General features: G+C 43.9%; 1 protein-coding gene across 4 annotated transcripts in view; it reads left to right on the forward strand.

Annotated features, from left to right (window-relative positions):
- LIMS1 (LIM zinc finger domain containing 1) overlaps positions 1-17590 on the forward strand; it is a 74078-nt gene that overhangs the window by 13122 nt on the left and 43366 nt on the right. The window contains exon 1 of one of the 4 annotated variants that reach the window (XR_013837864.1): positions 13682-13806. The exons of the other annotated variants lie outside the window; for them this stretch is intronic. The gene's annotated coding sequence lies outside the window, so the exon portion shown is untranslated. Of the gene's footprint in view, positions 1-13681; positions 13807-17590 lie in introns of those variants that run through there. 4 annotated transcript variants of the gene reach the window in all.

Consider the following 17590-nt stretch of genomic DNA (forward strand, 5'->3'; position numbering starts at 1 on the left):
ATAGCGCTAATAGCGTTAAGCTGTCAATGGGCTTGCTTCGCAAGACGAAAAAACCGCTATACAAAGAGCCTCACGGAACGGATTAATTTCGTCTTGCGAGGCACCACTGTATTCTTTCGAAAACCATATTTTAATGGAGACACAGTAGGTAGGAACTTCAATGGTTTTAGGGTTTTATTGAAAGGTTGATTAAGGTTACAGAACGATCTAGTAGATGCTGCAAAGACACCATGAGAGACCTTGCCTTTTGTACATGGTGTTTTCATATATTAAATATTTAAAATCTATATCTGTATAACAGGTGTGTGTGTGTGTGTGTGTGTGTGTGTAGAAGTGGCCTAGGAAGAAATGTGGCCTCCAAAGCTAATTCCCTACCCAAACTTCTTTTAAATTGTGACTGATCTTGAGCTTGGGGATTGGGCCAGTGTTTCCCAAGCTTGGGTTTCCAGTTGTTTTTCAGACTACAATTCCCATCACCCCTCACCACTGGTCTTGCTAGCTAGGGATGATGGGGGTTGTAGTCCAAAACCAGCTGGAGACCCAAGTTAGGGAAACACTGCTCTAGACCCAGTTTCTATTCTCAAGGACCCAAGGTTGAAAGGAAACAAGGGGCAAATGTTTTGCTTTTCTTTAGCCTCCTGGCCCTAGTAAATGCCCACGTATATCCTGCAACCTGCCCTCCTTGCAGTTTGAGGCTCTACACCTAACACACCCATTTTATGATCAGAAGAAGTGATGTACTACCAGATGTCATTGCAGGTAGTGTAATCATATTGCATCTTTTTAAAAAATTAAAATTGTTGTGCATGTGCTTTCATAGGAGCAATGCTTCTTCCTTTCCACTGATATGATAACACTGTACTGCTATAACACGGTTCTGTCCACCAGCTAGTTAACAAATAACACAGCACTAGGTTGTATGTTGGCATTTCAACAGTGTGTATGAGACTCTGGTGACATACCATTGACCTTATAGCTTCCTAGGCACCCTGTGTGATGCTGGGGCAAGTCATTTCTTCCAACTTAATCTTCCTCTCTTGGGTACTTTTACAACTCCAGCTCAATTCAATACTTCTTGCATAAGATTTCGTATTTCTGAAACCACTGCGTTTCTCATCATTTGGGTTTCTTCTCTGTACATTATAAACACAATTAATTCCAAACCCTGAAATAGTCTAACATGTAATCTTGATTAATTAATTTTATCTACGTAAAACTGTATATCCTGTCCTTTTTGTTGCCTGCATACCGTTCAATGCTAACAACCATTGAAATCAGCTATAACATACATACAGTACAGTGTGATACAGGAGTGTGGAGCAGATTGAAAGCGTTGGATGAAAACCTATAAATCTATTAAAACAAGCACCTTCCCAAACAGGAAGGGTCTTGCCATTCCACAACAAACCATAAAAGAGGAAGCCAACTTGACTTCCCAGGGAAGAGCCCCACAATTTAGGTGCAGCTACAGGGGCAACGTTTCTCTGTTCCCTGGCAACTGAGCCTCCATCGTAGATGAGAAACAGAGAAAGTCTTCTCCATGAATCTCCAGATATGGACAGGTGGTGGTCCCTAAACTATCCTGAACCTAAGGCTTTTAGGCCTTGAAAAGGTCTTCATCAACAACCTTCAATGATGCCCAGAAGCAAGCTGGTACCAAGTGTAACCCTTGCAGGACAGGTGTGATATGATTTCATAAGGAAGTGCCCATCAGTCTTGCTCCTGCATTCTGGATCAGTTGTGCTTTCTGAAGTCTCTTCAAAGGTGCTGTGTTACTCTGGGGATTTCACAGTGGCTTAAATGATGCTCCCAAGCACTCTGACATCAGCTTAGCTATAACAGCATTGTGTGCACTTGGAGCCATTCAGCATTTTTCATCATGGGCATCTCAATAGCTCAGAAGCAGGATTGCAAGTTGTAACAAATGAAGAGTGGCAGGATCTGCCCTGAGAATGCACTCTTTAAAAGCCTTTGCCCCACCTTCTTTGTGCTTAGGGAGTTTTTCTGCCAAGCTGGCATGTTGCTGGCATGGCTGTTCTGCTGTTATGATACCACACTGCTACTTGGGTGGGAACTTCAGTGAAATTGCATGTTTGGCTGAAGAAAACCACCAGCCTGTCATTGCCTTCCCTATGCGCCTGGAGTCCCCCAAACACTCTTATGCATTTTGTGGATTGGAGTAAATGTGGTTGTATTTTCTGCTTGGATTTATGAGCGCATAAAGAGTCAGAAGTGTGCAAATAAAACCTTTCTCCCGTGCTTTTATTTTTTATTTTTGGGTAGTATTGGTAGTTAAATGAGCTATGTTCACAGAGAGAGAAATGCTTTGCGGATTATCTTTCCTGTAGTAATTAACTTTCCTTTCCTTTTTGCAATTAGCTTTCAGTGCACAGGAAACAGCTTCCCATAAAGGAATAAAAAAAAAACCCCAAAAACTGATGTGGAAATGCATTTGTTAGGAATATTAGAATAAATGGGTGTGATTAAGGATGAAATATGTTATAGCCCAAAGGAACGGCATGACTAAGAGAGCATTTACTCATATTAAAGAACTAAATCTATTTTGTTTTGACGTTGTAAAGTGAGAAGGGTTTGGGTAGCAGCAGTATAATAGAAGCAAGTTTTCAAGAATCATTGAGTTATACCGTGAAGTTATAGTTGCTCATTCCAAATCTGTTATGGGCAGACGGCTTTGGGTTCGCCTCTTTTCTATGGAAAATAAGCCTTTACCAGCACTGTGGCGTTTTAAAAAGGAGATTGCTAAGATTTACAGCCCGCGAAATAACTCTTCATTTCTAAGTTATAACCAATTGATCAATTAAATCTCACATAACACTTTTGTCCTACAAAATAGTTCTGCACGAAAGGTTATTTGGGAGAGAGTTTCTCGCTTTATAGGGACGTGGGTGGCGCTGTGGGTTAAACCACAGAGCCTAGGGCTTGCCAATCGGAAGGTCAGCGGTTTGAATCCCCGCGACGAGGTGAGCTCCCGTTGCTCGGTCCCTGCTCCTGCCAACCTAGCAGTTTGAAAGCGCGTCAAAGTGCAAGTAGATAAATAGGTACCGCTCCAGCGGGAAGGTAAACAGCATTTCTGTGCGCTGCTCTGGTTCACCAGAAAGCGCATTAGTCATGCTGGCCACATGACCCAGAAGCTGTCTGCAGACAAACACCGGCTCCCTCGGCCTATAGAGCGAGATGAGCGCCGCAACCCCAGAGTCATCCACGACTGGACCTAACTGTCAGGGGTCCCTTTACCTTTTTCTTTTCTGGCTTTATAGATGCACAAGGCAAGGAAAGTGTTCCTTGTTTCCTTTTTTTGGTGGTATATTGTATGAAGCCACTTCTTCTGTAAATACTAGGCAGGTAACCAGAGTGAAGACTGACTCTCGATAACAAAATATTGTTATGCACAGGACGCAATCAGGGTAACTTTGTCAGAGCTACAGGTATAACTTTGCACAGAAAAAATGCTGACTCCTGGGCAGAGGGGGCCCTCAGCAAAACGACACTTGGTGCCCCCCCCCGTACATCATTTGACACCTTCATGTCTGCCATATACCTTACCTGATGGCAGTGGTGGACAGCTGAGAAGCTGCCAGATCCTGAGACTGGACCTTCAGAAAGAAAGTGCATACTCTTGAGTTCTAGGCTTTTGCAAATCTTTTTAACTGCAATATCCCTCAAGAGTAGGAAATGGGACAGTCCTAAAATCACAGAATTGTAAAGTTGAAAGGGACCCTGAGGGTCATCTAGTCCAACTTCCTGTAATGCAGGAATCTCACTTAAAGCATCCATGACAGATGACCATCCAGCCTCTGCTTAGAAACCATCTTCCAAGGGAGTCCATTCCACTGCTGAACAGCTCTTACCACCAGAAAGTCCTTGCTGATGTTTAGAAGGAGGCTTGGTGTGGAACTGAGTGCAGTGTGGCTTCAGCGGCCGGCTTCTCCTGAGTGCAAGAGAGGAGGAGCCGCCAGACATGTTGGACCCCATGCTCAGCCTCTTCCTGATGACACACATGTGCTGCAAGCATGACATCCCATGCATTTGACAGCTGCGTGATGTCACACACTTGTCACACATGTCAAACCACACTAACTGCCAGAAAGTTCTCCCTGATGTTTAGCGACTCCCCATTTGTGGAATGCTTTTCCCTTGGTGCCTTCATTATATATACAGTGGTACCTCAGGTTAAGTTCCGGAGGTCCATTCTTAACCTGAAACTGTTCTTAACCTGAAGCACCATTTTAGCTAATGGGGGCTCCTGCTGCCGCCGCGCCGCTGGAGCACGATTTCTGTTCTCATCCTGAAGCAAAGTTCTTCACCTGAAGCACTGTTTCTGGGTTAGCGGAGTCTGTAACCTGAAGCGCCTGTAACCTGAAGTGTATATAACCCGAGGTACCACTGTATTTTAGGCGCCAGGCGAAAATGTTCCTCTTCCACCAGGCCTTGGGCTGATTCATATCCTACAGCTTTTCAATCGTGTCTGTGAGTGAGGTGTGGGGGTGTGTTACTGTTTCATTGTTTTGGCTTAACAATTTGCTTGTGTTTTATTCTGCGAACCACCCTGCGAGGAAGGGAAGAATATAAAATAAATAAATGCTCAGAATCTCCTTTCTTCTTCTAAGTTCGTGAGAATGGAGAGCATCCCGTGCTATACCTCAGCTGTAAGGTCTCTCCCCTACCCTGACAGAGGCTGTGAGAGCCTTTGATGGCCCAGATATTAGCCAGAGCTGCAGTGAAGCAGCCTCAGGAGAAGTAGTCGGAAGATAAAGAAATGGGGAGAGTGTAGGCTGCCAAGCTAGTGGGAAGAGCGTTGGACTTGGAGGCTGTCTCTCTGGGCTCTGGGATTCCAGCCAGGAAGCCTTTGGGCACAAGGAAGGAAAGCCTCTAGTGAACCAACTAATCTGCTCTTGGCATGACAGTAAGGAAAAGGGGCAAAGAATATTATTATTGTCTTCCATAAGGTGAAGCTTTTTAAGGTTTAATGTTTTTATAAATGCTGGAAGCTGCCCAGAGTGGCTGGGGCAACCCAGCCGGATAGACAGGGTACAGATAATTTGTTGTTGTTGTTGTTGTTGTTGTTGTTGTTGTTGTTGTTGTTGTTGTTGTTGTTGCTGCTGCTGCTGCTGCTGCTGCTGCTGCTGCTGCTGCTGCTGCTGCTGTTATTATATAATCTTGGATGGGGAAGAATTAGGACTAGGAGACAGGGAGCACTTTGCCAATGCTGCAAACCCATCTGTGGGGAACAAAGTATTCCAGTGATGTTAACCCCTCCCCTGCTGTTGCCCTGACAAAAATCACCCTCCTGCAGCTGCTGTTGTCCCTGGGAGGGAAACCCCCATTTGTGCCAGTGGACACTTCCATTAGTAAGGAGGTTGGGATCTGTGGTTTTGGTCACGTCTGTGGTGGAGGAGGAAGAGGTTAACTTGTTGTATTGGGTCCCTTCATTCCCCTTTAACTGGGTAAATAAATGCCCTCATTTCTGTCATTAGGAAAAGTAGGGATTCTGCAAAGTGTTGTTCTAATGAGAGGCTTCCTTTTTATTTAGAAACTGCAAAAAATTGAGAGGGGGGGAGGTGAGTGTGGGTCTCTTCTTTCCTAGGCTTGACCCTTACTCCAAAAATGCCACCACTCTAGAGAACAGAAAAGGAAACACTGATTTTGTACTCCACAAATGAATTGTTTCTTATTTTGAAATCTTAAAAGTGGCAAAATGGGTATGACAGAGATGGGGAGAAGGAGCTTAACATCAAACTATATAAACCACACACTATATAAAGCACCCAGTTTTTGTAGCTTAAATAAAACTTGCTAGAAAATTCAGTGCATTTTAAACTTCCTATTGAATGTTGAAAAGAAGTGATGCTGTCTGTGGTGGGATATATAGTCATCCTAGACTGGCAACACTTCTCCTTTCTGCTATAATTCTGTCAGTGACTCAATGGTTTTCCTAAAAAAATGCTTCTGGAAAGATGATGGTGACGTAATTTAATTTTGCTTTGTTATATGGGTGTCTAGACTTCCAGTTGAGTATGTGTCTGTTGAGCAAACGTGCTTTGCCTTAAGGCATGCACGTATTATTGTTCTTAAAATAGGTCGATCAGCTGGAAAAAAATATGACAAGCTACATCTGCTGAAATCCCCTTTCTCCCCATGTTGAAACTCTTGCATAATTTGGCCACACTACCTTAAAGAAGGGACGCTGGTGGCACTGTGGGTTAAACCACAGAGCCTAGGGCTTGCCCATTGGAAGGTCGGCGGTTTGAATCCTCATGACGGGGTGAGCTCCCGTTGCTCGGTCCCAGCTCCTGTCAACCTAGCAGTTCGAAAGCACGTCAAAGTGCAAGTAGATAAATAGGTACCGCTCCAGGGGGAAGGTAAACAGCATTTCTGTGCGCTGCTCTGGTTCGCCAGAAGCAGCTTAATCATGCTGGCCACATGACCCGGAAGCTGTACGCTGCCTCCCTCGGCCAATAAAGCGAGATGAGCGCCGCAACCCCAGAGTCGGTCACAACTGGACCTAATGGTCAGGGGTCCCTTTACCTTTACCTTTACCTTTACCTTTACCTTAAAGAACTGCAAGGCGAAAATAAAAAAGGGACCCAGATTTGAGAATCAGATTATTAGATAGCATGATCTTAAGCATGTAAATTCAGAAGTAAGCCCCATTCAGTGAGCCCCATTCTAGCAAGTGTGTTTAAGATTGCAGACTAAATTTCTGAAATAGTATAAAGGCAACAGATATGATAGACCTCTGGTTCCATCTGCTGGAGAGAGAAGTGCTAGCAAGAATTAATAGGTTTTCCTTGTTTTGATGTAGAGATCTGCTGCCCTGTTTGACCCCAGAGAAGCTCCTTGCTACTCACACATAACAATTTCCTACACAGATACTCGCATGTAAGAAAGCCATGTGTAACCTCAGGCCCAGCATCAGAATTTGGCACCACTGGGCAGCTGGTTATGGCTTGAACGTGCTCTGAATAAATGATGAATGATATCTTATTTCTGACACCTGAACAAAATAGGATTCGACAAAAGAATGGAACGTACAAACTGGCTGGAAATTGCCACTTTCCAGGGATGGCAATTAAAAAGGGGAAATTGAGCCTGACCGGACTATAGCGATGAGGCCAATATGATATGCATTCTTCACACACCAAGTAAGACAGTGTCTTTGTCCTGGCTAACATCTCTTTGTAACAGACAGATTCTGCAACCTTTCAAATTGTTCAGGCAGAACTGGAAGATGGTTTCAGATGCCACTCGTCATTACGGAATATACAAGTTATTAATGTATATCTGTTATGATATACATTTAGCGTTTACGACACACGTTATACTTATTGACAGATATTACAAACTAGCATGACAGATCACTATTCATTATGCTTCCTTCCCATTTAGCAAGGTTAGAATCTTAAAATTCCCAGGCCTATAGAATAGATGCTAATTCTGAGCCACATGCAATTTACATTTGCATCTTTTGAAAGCATTAACAGTATTTTCCTTTTAGACTAGAACTAAAAGGTGATACAGGAAGCATGTCCCCGAACATAATGCTTTTTGAATGTATGAGTCTTTTGTTTTATCCTCTACATTTGCAAAAGTGCAAATAAGTGATCTGTAGCTTTGTGCCTCGTAACACAGTTTCAAAGGGAATTTAGAAATATACTTAGAAATTGTACTTAGTGGACAATATACGCAGAGTAGATAAGATTTCTAAGTTCTTGTAGACTTCAGCTGTGTTTCTGAATGCAGCTGGTTCATTACGAAATACCAAGGCTTTAATCTGCCTCAGAGAGCTGTTGTTGATATATGATGAACAGATAGCATCCGCATGACATGGAATTAACTAGGCCATGATCTGAGGAACACATATTATGCTTGTTGATTCACCAGACCTTAGGATGCCATCAGAGACCTGTGACATTCTCAGTCAGGCCTGTTTCCGTTGCATTCCTTTTTATAGCTTCTGCTGTGATGGCACCTAGTGGCAGGATTGTGGAAGCTAAAGTAAAAGTGGATCTATCTGGCATCACAGATTATTTTACCTGTACCTGTGGAAAGACAGCTTTGTTGCAGCAATGCCTTACCATACCTCCGGGGTGATTCTCACTTTCCCTTTCCTTCTTGGGCATGTGTACCTTGGTAGTACAAAATATTCAAATACAGTGGTACCTCGGGTTACATATGCTTCAGGTTACAAATGCTTCAGGTTACAGACTCCGCTAACCCAGAAATATTACCTTGGGTTAAGAACTTTGCTTCAGGATGAGAACAGAAATCGCGCGGCGGCACAGCAGCGGGAGGCCCCATTAGCTAAAGTGGTGCTTCAGGTTAAGAACAGACCTCCAGAACAAATTAAGTACTTAACCCAAGGTACCACTGTATATCATGAGGGGGAATCTGTGTAGAATTGGCCACGTATCTCTTTTAGAAACTCAAGAGTAACATCTGAGAAAGGATTGGGCCATTGCTTCCAAGGGAAGCTTTTAAAAGAGAGGAGTGCCTTTCACATCATCGGGGATGCCTGAATTTTATTTTTTACAAAAAGTAAAGTAAGAATTGGCTCTTGCCAGACGTGTGGCTTTCTCCCAAGATTCTGTTTATTCAATAGTACAAATCTTTTTTCCTGTTGACCTCTGAGCTCTATCTGCTCATCATCTGCGTGTAAAAGATGCTATATTTCATAAGAAAGAGGCAGTTCTATAGTAGGGCAATCCTTATAACCTACATACCGTATTTTTCGCCCTATAGGACGCACTTTTTCCCCTCCAAAAATGATGGGGAAATCTGGGTGCGTCCTATGGGGCGAATGCAGGCTTTCGCTGAAGCTTGGAGAGCGAGAGGGGTCGGTGCGCACCGACCCCTCTCGCTCTCCAGGCTTCAGGAAGACATCCGCAGCCTAGACAGCCCTGCGGGAGTTCCCACAGGGCTGTCTAGGCTGCGGATAGTAGCCTGCTTCCCGGAACGCCGGGCGCCCTGAAAGCAGAGCACCCGGTGCTTCGGGAACACATCCGCAGCCTAGGCAGCCCTGCAGGAGTTCCCCGCAGGGTTCCCCACGCTGCGGATAGCAGCCTGCCACCCGGCGGGCGGGGCGCCCTGAAGCAGAGTGCCCCGCACGCCGGACAGACATCCGCAGCATGGGGAGCCCTGCAGGAGTTCCCCGCAGGGCTCCCCACACTGCGGATAGCAGCCTGCCGCCTGAGGCAGACATCGGCCAGCCCCACAAGCTCGGGGGACAGCAGGGAGGCGCAGCGCCGTTCCTCGACCTGGTTCGGTTTCCCCGACCTGCTTTTGGGGGGAAAATAAAGGGAAAAAAAATTCCTTTATTTCCCCCCCCCCCAACAAATAGGTGCATCCTATGGGACGGAGCGTCCTATGGGATGAAAAATACGGTACTCAAAGCTCTTCAGCCAATGTGCAGAAGATAGCACAGACTGGGCTGGCCACACAATCAAAAGTATGTAGTTGGTGTAAGATTCCTCATGCCGAAATGTATATTGTAGTGGTAGTAGTGGAGCTTTGCCAAGCTTCCCCTGCCAGCCACATCATGGCACCCAAATGAGACGCATGACTTTGTGTGTCTAAAACTCCACCGCCACACCAGTTTGCATCTTCAGCACAGCTCTTGCATTTAAGCATTGTAGATGGCTTAAAAGTGTTTCAGCAGTACAGCGCTCCGAAAGAGTGTTAAAATAAAGCAAATAATTTTGATTCAAGTGGTGGCTAACTATGTGGCCTCACCCTTCTCCGGGTGATAAGGACAGGAATTCATGTCCTTAAGGCAAAGGAAATTTCTTGCATAGGTTGAGTAAGAGGACTATGCCTTTACCAAGAAGAAATATGCTAGCGCAGCCAAGCATATAATTGAGGGACGGTGTTGTGAAATACGGCTCTTTCCAGTTCTCAGAACAATGTTTTGACAGACTCCTGTTATAATGAAAAGAGACACAAGTGAGAGCCCGTGTTTGCTGCTGATTTCGCTGCATGAGGCCCTGCTGCAGAAGAAACAAGCTGCTTTTTCAGTTGGGTGGTAGCTTGTCTCTTCAGCAGAGGGAACTCCTGAGGTGAAAACAACAAGTTGCTAGAGTTCTCCTTTGGTTTCTGCTTCAGGCTACGCTATGTTCTGGTCTGATGCTGGAACTCCCAAGGTTGGACCTCTGGCATCTCTTGAGTGAGCAAGTAGCTTAAACAAAAGCAAGCACAGGTGTTTAATGCATTTGTGTCCAAGGTAATGCCTCTCTTTTGAGAACACTTGGGGAGTTCTTGTCCAACCACTGCATGCGCAGTGGGCCTGGGCCCCACAGTCCTCTCCTTGGCCCAGACCCAATGCCTTTGCAGCCTCCGATTCTGTATCCAGATCCCTGCTGGATGCAGGGGTCATGACAGGCTGTGGATGATGGGAATCGTAGTTCATCAACATCTGGAGGGTGAAAAGTTCCCCACACCTGCCTTAAGCCAACATAGCAATGCCAATATGCCCTGAGCGAGCTGCTTCATTCGTGCATTTTTGGCAAAGAGATATTCTGAGGCAGAGTTGAGGCAGCCGGACTTTGTACTGTCTTACCAGGCTAAATATTTGCCCTTTCCTGTCTCATACTGCAAAACCAGTCTCAGAGAGCTTGACTTTGTTAGTCTACATAATCAGCACTGTGATCCTTGAACTTCTTACTGATTATTCCACTGGCTTTAAGGGTGACTCCAAAGCAAATGGCTTGAAGGCTGCCACCTATGAAGCTTTGCTGAACTTGCTCCAGACAGGGTGGGTAAAAATTAGTAATAAATAAAATTTAACGGCACTGGTGCCATAGTTGCCTTGCAGTGTAAGTTTATCTTCATTTTCCTTGAAACCACAAAATTTTTTTAGTGTCATTGTGAAGCAACATCCTGTCTTTCTTGCCTGCCTGTCTTTCTAAACAATTAGAATGGGGCTGGCTTATGAAATTTAGGCACAACAGAACTTTGTATTTTAAAGGAATAGGCTTTTAATAAGCAGCGTGTTTGTAAAATTGCGTCTTATGAATTGTGTGGGGAATGCAACCAAAGTAAGGCTGCTTTTAGTCTTGCTGATATCAAAAGTGAAAGGCATATAATTAATTATCCCATGAAAACTAATAAGATTATATGATTTTTTTAAAAAAAAGCTACATCATGCCCAAATATTTTAAAAGTATTGAGTGTTTTCATTGAGGGACTGTTCAAGTCCTTATTTAATTTATATTCAGTTAACTTTGTTATTCTGAGGGTAGAAGAGCAATGCAATTCAAAAAGCAAGCTTTTTAACTAACTTAACAAATAAACACATTCCCCGTTTCCTCCACCTAAAAAAAACCCCAAACCCTTTAAAGCACCTCATAATCTTAAATTAAAAGAATGACATTTCTGCTGTGAAATCCAGCAGAAGCATGATCTATGAAGGACCTACAGAGGAGTGTCACAATAATTGTTGTGTTTTGGTGTTGCTAACAAGGTCCTATGCTTGCAAGTAGTGCCTGTGGGGACTTTCCCTGATGCTTGTGAGAAACCTCTTGAGTGCTTCCCAGCCATTGCTGCCTTTATCATGTCTGTTGCTACCCTCTCCCCCCTCTCCTTCAAAAGAACATAGAGCTGGAAGAGGAAGTGGGAAGACAGTTGCTCTTTTCCATATCCTCTTTCAGCTCTGTGGTTTTCAAGACTCCTATCTGCACCTGAACAGAAAGCAGAATAAACAAGAGTGGAGAAAAGGAGGGAGGGAGGGATGGAGGGGTGATCTGGGAGACTAGAGGAAGGAAAACAGAGTCACTGGGGAGAGGGAGATAAGAGGGGAAGAAACCAATGGATCCTTCTGAATTGTCATAATTCTTACAAGGGATCCCTTCAAAACCACCATCAAACTACAGTGGTACCTTGGGTTACATACACTTCAGGTTACATACGCTTCAGGTTACAGACTCCGCTAACCCAGAAATATTACCTCGGGTTAAGAACTTTGCTTCAGGATGAGAACAGAAATCGTGCAGTGGTGGCGCAGCGGTAGCAGGAGGCCCCATTAGCTAAAGTGGTGCTTCAGGTTAAGAACAGTTTCAGGTTAAGAACAGACCTCCCGAACGAATTAAGTACTTAACCCAAGGTACCACTGTATATTTGATGCATAACCACCAGCTCTCACCTGTAGAAAGTTGTCTTTGGGATCTTCTCATAATGAAATATCTGATAGAAAATAGCCTTGTGGATATTGGTTTCCTCCACTTGGTCAATCTCAAGAATTAGGCTTGATGGGATATTCTGAGGAGTGGACTAGGCTAAAAAATAATTGCTGCCTCACTCAGCTGCAATGCACAGTCAAAAGAGATGTGCCCTCTTCAGTGCAAAAGATGTAGTGGACTTAAGATATGAGAACATCCACCGAGACCTACGTTTGGGGCTTCTGGGTCACATGTGGCTTCAGTGGAGCTGACCTTGGCTCCCCCTGCCTTTGGGGCTTTGGTTCCTTCTGCCATATTACAGAAGCCTCCACCACTTCAGGTCCAGGGGGACCTTTTGTCACTGTTCATTTTACATAACAACATCTATATCCTTCAAGGAACTTAGGGTGGCTGCTGTACATGAAGTTCTTATGTTCAAGATGTGGATCTCCAAGCAGGAATACGAAGAGGCAAACGTTTCTGAGCACAATTCACAGTGTTGGTATGGACCTTTAAAGCCCTAAACGGCCTCGGCCCAGTATACCCAAAGAGCGTTTCCACCCCCATAGTTCTGCCCGGACACTGAGGTCCAGCACTGAGGGCCTTCTGGCAGTTCCCTCACTTTGAGAAGCCAAGTTACAGGGAACCAGGCAAAAGGCCTTCTCAGTAGTGGCGCCCGCCCTGTGAAATGTCCTCCCATCAGATGTCAAGGAAATAAACAAATATCTGACTTTTAGCAGACATCTGAAGGCAGCCCTGTTCAAAGATTTTTATGTTTTATCGTGTTTTTAATATTCTGTTGGGAGTCACCCAGAACGGCTGGGGAAACCCAGCCAGATGGGTGGGGTATAAATAAATTACAGTGGTACCTCGGGTTACATACATTTCAGGTTACAGACTCCACTAACCCAGAAATATTACCTCAGGTTAAGAACTTTGCTTCAGGATGAGAACAGAAATTGTGCTCTGGCGATGCGGTGGCAGCAGGAGGCCCCATTAGCTAAAGTGGTGCTTTAGGGTAAGAACAGTTTCAGGTTACGAACCTGAATTTAGTTTCAGGTTAAGAACGAATTTAGTGCTTAACCCGAGGTACCACATTCTTATTATTGTTGTTGTTGTTGTTGAAGGAAATGCCCATAAAACCCTGTGATAAAAAAAATATTGCTGCCTTTCCCAGCGCTTCTAATAATTGGATAGCTTTGGCACCAAAAGTTTTGTGTCGCTTTTGTAGGAAATGAAGACATTTTTGTGCATTCTGCAATTTCCATTTGGTGTGTTTTAAAATATAATTTTGGTTGGTGGAGGAGGGTTTTTTTGTGTGTAGAGAGAAAGAAAAGGCCCATTTTCATGGAGAAGGAGGCTTTCCTTTGCTCTGAACACGGGGTTTGAAACTAAAGTTTGAAACGTTTCCAATACTACAATAGACGTATTTTGCATCTTTCTTTTAAGTAAAGAAGCTTTCAATGCATATCCATGTTAAAAAAATAATAGGAAGTGGTTTGTCAAGTCATGCTGCCTTTTATCACCACTGCCAGTAATGACCACAGAGAAGCTGTGGAACACAGAATATTCGGCACAAAACTATATGTGGCATTGGTCCATTCAACAGGTCTTGTGCTACTGGCAGAGCGACAGCGTGAGTATTGTCGCATTTTATTTATTTCTTTTCATTCAAGGGTGCCACCAGTTTGCTTGCAAACTCTGTACTTGTAAGCTAAATCTTCTTTCAGTTTGCATGGCTGGCGTGTCGTTTAGTAATTTCAGAAATAACCGTTAATGCGGCTATACAGGCACACAGTTCTAGAGAGAAGTGAGACGAGTTGAATAATGTCCCATTTGAGAGACTTGCTGCCGTTAAGCCCTTTGGGGTCTAGAAAGGGAGCTGTTCAACTGCTTTTGTTGGATCTTGTGTCACTTAGAAATATTATTCAGTTTGCAGGATAACTTGGGGGGCTGGGATTACTTGGGCTGCCCACAGGCCATTACTTCTGAAGAGCAATAGTATTTACATCCCCTTCCATACCATTCTGGCCATTGGCTTCCATTCAGTCATTCAGTGTTGATAACTACAAATGCAATTGGGAGGTGGAGGAGCAGAGGATGCTGTTAGGGTAGCATTAAGTTCTGTGTACTGTGGTACCTCAGGTTAAGAACTTAATTCGTTCTGGAGGTCTGTTCTTAACCTGAGGTACCACTTTAGCTAATGGGGCCTCCCGCTGCCTCCGCGTGATTTCTGTTCTCATCCTGAGGTAAAGTTCTTAACCTGAGGTACTATTTCTGGGTTAGCAGAGTCTGTAACCTGAAGCGTCTGTAACCTGAGGTACCACTGTACAGCCCTTTCTAGTCCCGCACAAGTTTATTCAGTTTCAATAATAAAGAAAACTAAAACTGGCTGTTTTTCACACAGCGGGAATTGGAGAAGTATCTATGCACTGCTTTTTGGTGTAGTTCTTTTTTTTAAGGGCTCCATGTGCAGATATATGGACACATGCTTTTCTCCCCCATGTACTTCTGAAGTTTTTTAAAGTATTATTTTTTAAAAAAAATATTCAAAACTACTCCAGGCATTGGGGATGTGCTACCTACCCTGGGCATCTGAGTCATTGCCCACTCTAGGGCTCTGAGTCATGCCATTTTTGCATGATTATTTCAGCAGCATGGGTTGTTTCTTCTAGGAAGCCAGTTTTGGCTTTTCTCTCGTACTGCTTGAAGTAATCTTGTGCCCACAGTTATGTGTGTTTAAGTCACTGTATCTTTGGTGGAATTTTTAGTGTAAGTTCAGTGTAATTTCCTTGTGACTTTGAGGACACAGCAGATTCAGGATAGTAGAGACTTGCCGCTAAGATAAATTCTCATGGGCAGCAACTTGTGAAGCGGAAGAAAGTCCTTTCCCGGAGCAATTGCAAAAGGGCATAAATTAAACCAGTTTGGCTTTTCCATGCTGTTGAAAATAGCTTTCTTCCACCCTTGCCTCTGTGTTACCGTTTTAATCCTTTTTCGCTAGGCAGTTGTTGCTTACAATGACTTTCTCAAACAAACCACATGTCTACGTTTTTGCAAGAATTGCAAGAATGGTGTTGTCCTTGCTTGTGAATATTTTATAAAACTTGTCTTAGGTCTTGTCCTAAGTTGATTAGTAAGGAACAGAGCCCTACCAAACAGACAATTTTGGGTTTCCAAGGGTTCCTCCACTGCTGCCCTCTACTTTGTTTTACAGCTGAGGGTCCTTTTGATTTTCCTGCTATAACCTTCCCAGCCCTCTCATCTGTCCTAGGAAGAATCGCTCCCCATTTCACCCTGTACTTACTTCAAAAGGATAGAAAATGTTGTTTACATGAAACAAAATAGACCAGTCTTTCCCTCAAATTTACTCTTGGGGAGATGAGTAAACGTAGACCAACAAAGCAGCCTCTCTGCCCCTCTGTACTGCAAACTTAAATCATTAGAACAATGCGAAAAGTCTCCCTTTGTTAGTGCAGGAGCATTTTGGATCAGGGATGAGAACCTGTGGCCACCTAGAAAATGTGGCGGGACTGCAACTCCCCCCAGCGGCCCCAGCCAGCATGCCCAATGGTCAGGGATGATGGGATGGGAGATTAATTGTTTAATCTCTACTGTGTTGTTCTTGCTTGTATATGTTAAACTTGTTTTTTTATAATTATATATAAACTCTTTTTCTTGTTAGAGATAGGTAGCCGTGTTGGTCTGCCATAGTCAAAACAAAAAAAATTCCTTCCAGTAGCACCTTAAAGACCAACTAAGTTAGTTCTTGGTATGAGCTTTCGTGTCGAAAGCTCATACCAAGAACTAACTTAGTTGGTCTTTAAGGTGCTACTGGAAGGAATTTTTTCTCTTTTTCTTGTTTATATTTTGTTTATGCAAATATTTACAAACTACTTTCATTTAAAAAAAAAATACAGCAAGGAGGTGTGTACTTCACATAAAATTGCACTAAGTGCAATAAAAATGGTCTGGTTATATTGCTGCCACCCTTCCTGGGACCTTAAAGTGGGTAAGATATCTTATAGATAGCTATTAATTTATAAATGTATCTTATCTGTCCCTGATAGGGCTTGCATGCGGATCTATACCAGAAAGAAAGTCAGCAAGTTTTAATGGGAGGAGGGAAATGGCAAGCTTTCATCTTCCCTCATTCCCTGGTATGCAGAAATAGTAGTTCTGTGAACGAGTGAATCTTGTAAAGGTAAAGGTAAAGGGACCCCTGACCATTAGGTCCAGTTGTGGCCGACTCTGGGGTTGTGGCGCTCATCTCACTGTATTGGCCGAGGGAGCCAGCGTACAGCTTCCGGGTCATGTGGCCAGCATGATTAAGCCGCTTCTGGCAAACTAGAGCAGTGCACGGAAACGCCGTTTACCTTCCTGCCGGAGCGGTACCTATTTATCTACTTGCACTTTGACGTGCTTTCGAACTGCCAGGTTGGCAGGAGCAGGGACCAAGCAACAGGAGCTCACTCCGTCACAGGGATTCGAACGGCTGACCTTCTGATCGGCAAGTCTGTGGTTTAACCCACAGCGCCACCCGCATCCCACGTGAATCTCTTAATCTCTTAGTTAGTCTGTATTCCTACCTCCCTCAACCTGCCAAAGTTAAAATTAAGGTTGTCTAATACTAAACAAATTTATCTTTATAAAAAGAACAGTTGAAATAGGGAAGGCCTCTGCTGGCCAGTTCCTAAGTATACACATGAAATAAACCTTTATTCAAAGATGACCAACATGCAAGGTTTCATACAGGCTGGTGAGAATAAGAAAGGAAGCAAATCGGATTGTGTGTTGAATAACCAGAGGATATAGTATATACAGCGTTGACATAGAAAGACAGCACATTAGGCAGTCAATCAGTAGAGGGAGATGTTGCAAAACTGATTGCCTGATAGGTAACAGTATGAGCTTTTATTGCAAGTAAAAAAAAACACTAAACCTGGATGGGCTGGTGTCTGCATCTGTGTCCAGCCTTTATGCCAGGGGTCAGCAAAGCTTTTCAGCAGGGGGCTGATCCACTGTCCCTCAGACCTTTTGGGGGGGCTGGACTATATTTTGTGGGGTGGGGGGATGAACGAATTCCTATGCCCCACAAATAACCCAGAGATACATTTTAAATAAAAGGACACATTCTACTCATGTAAAAACACACTGATTCCCGGACCATCTGTGGGCTGGATTTAGAAGGCGATTGGGCCGGATCCGGCCCCTGGGCCTTAGTTTGCCTACCCATGCTTTATGCAGTGGTAAAATCCTATTCAGTTATAGTTCTGTCATAGAAGAAGTCACATGGGAGAATTTATGTGCACTGCTATAAAGGAAGTAGAATTTCCAGTAGTCTTTTGGCAAACATGGGTTTTTGAACCACGCAAGGGAGAGGAAGTCATATGAGAGGATGATTTGGGGTGGGGAAATGG

This window comes from Podarcis cretensis, assembly GCF_951804945.1.
Source record: "Podarcis cretensis genome assembly, chromosome: 4".
In the NCBI taxonomy this organism is placed as follows: domain Eukaryota; kingdom Metazoa; phylum Chordata; class Lepidosauria; order Squamata; family Lacertidae; genus Podarcis; species Podarcis cretensis.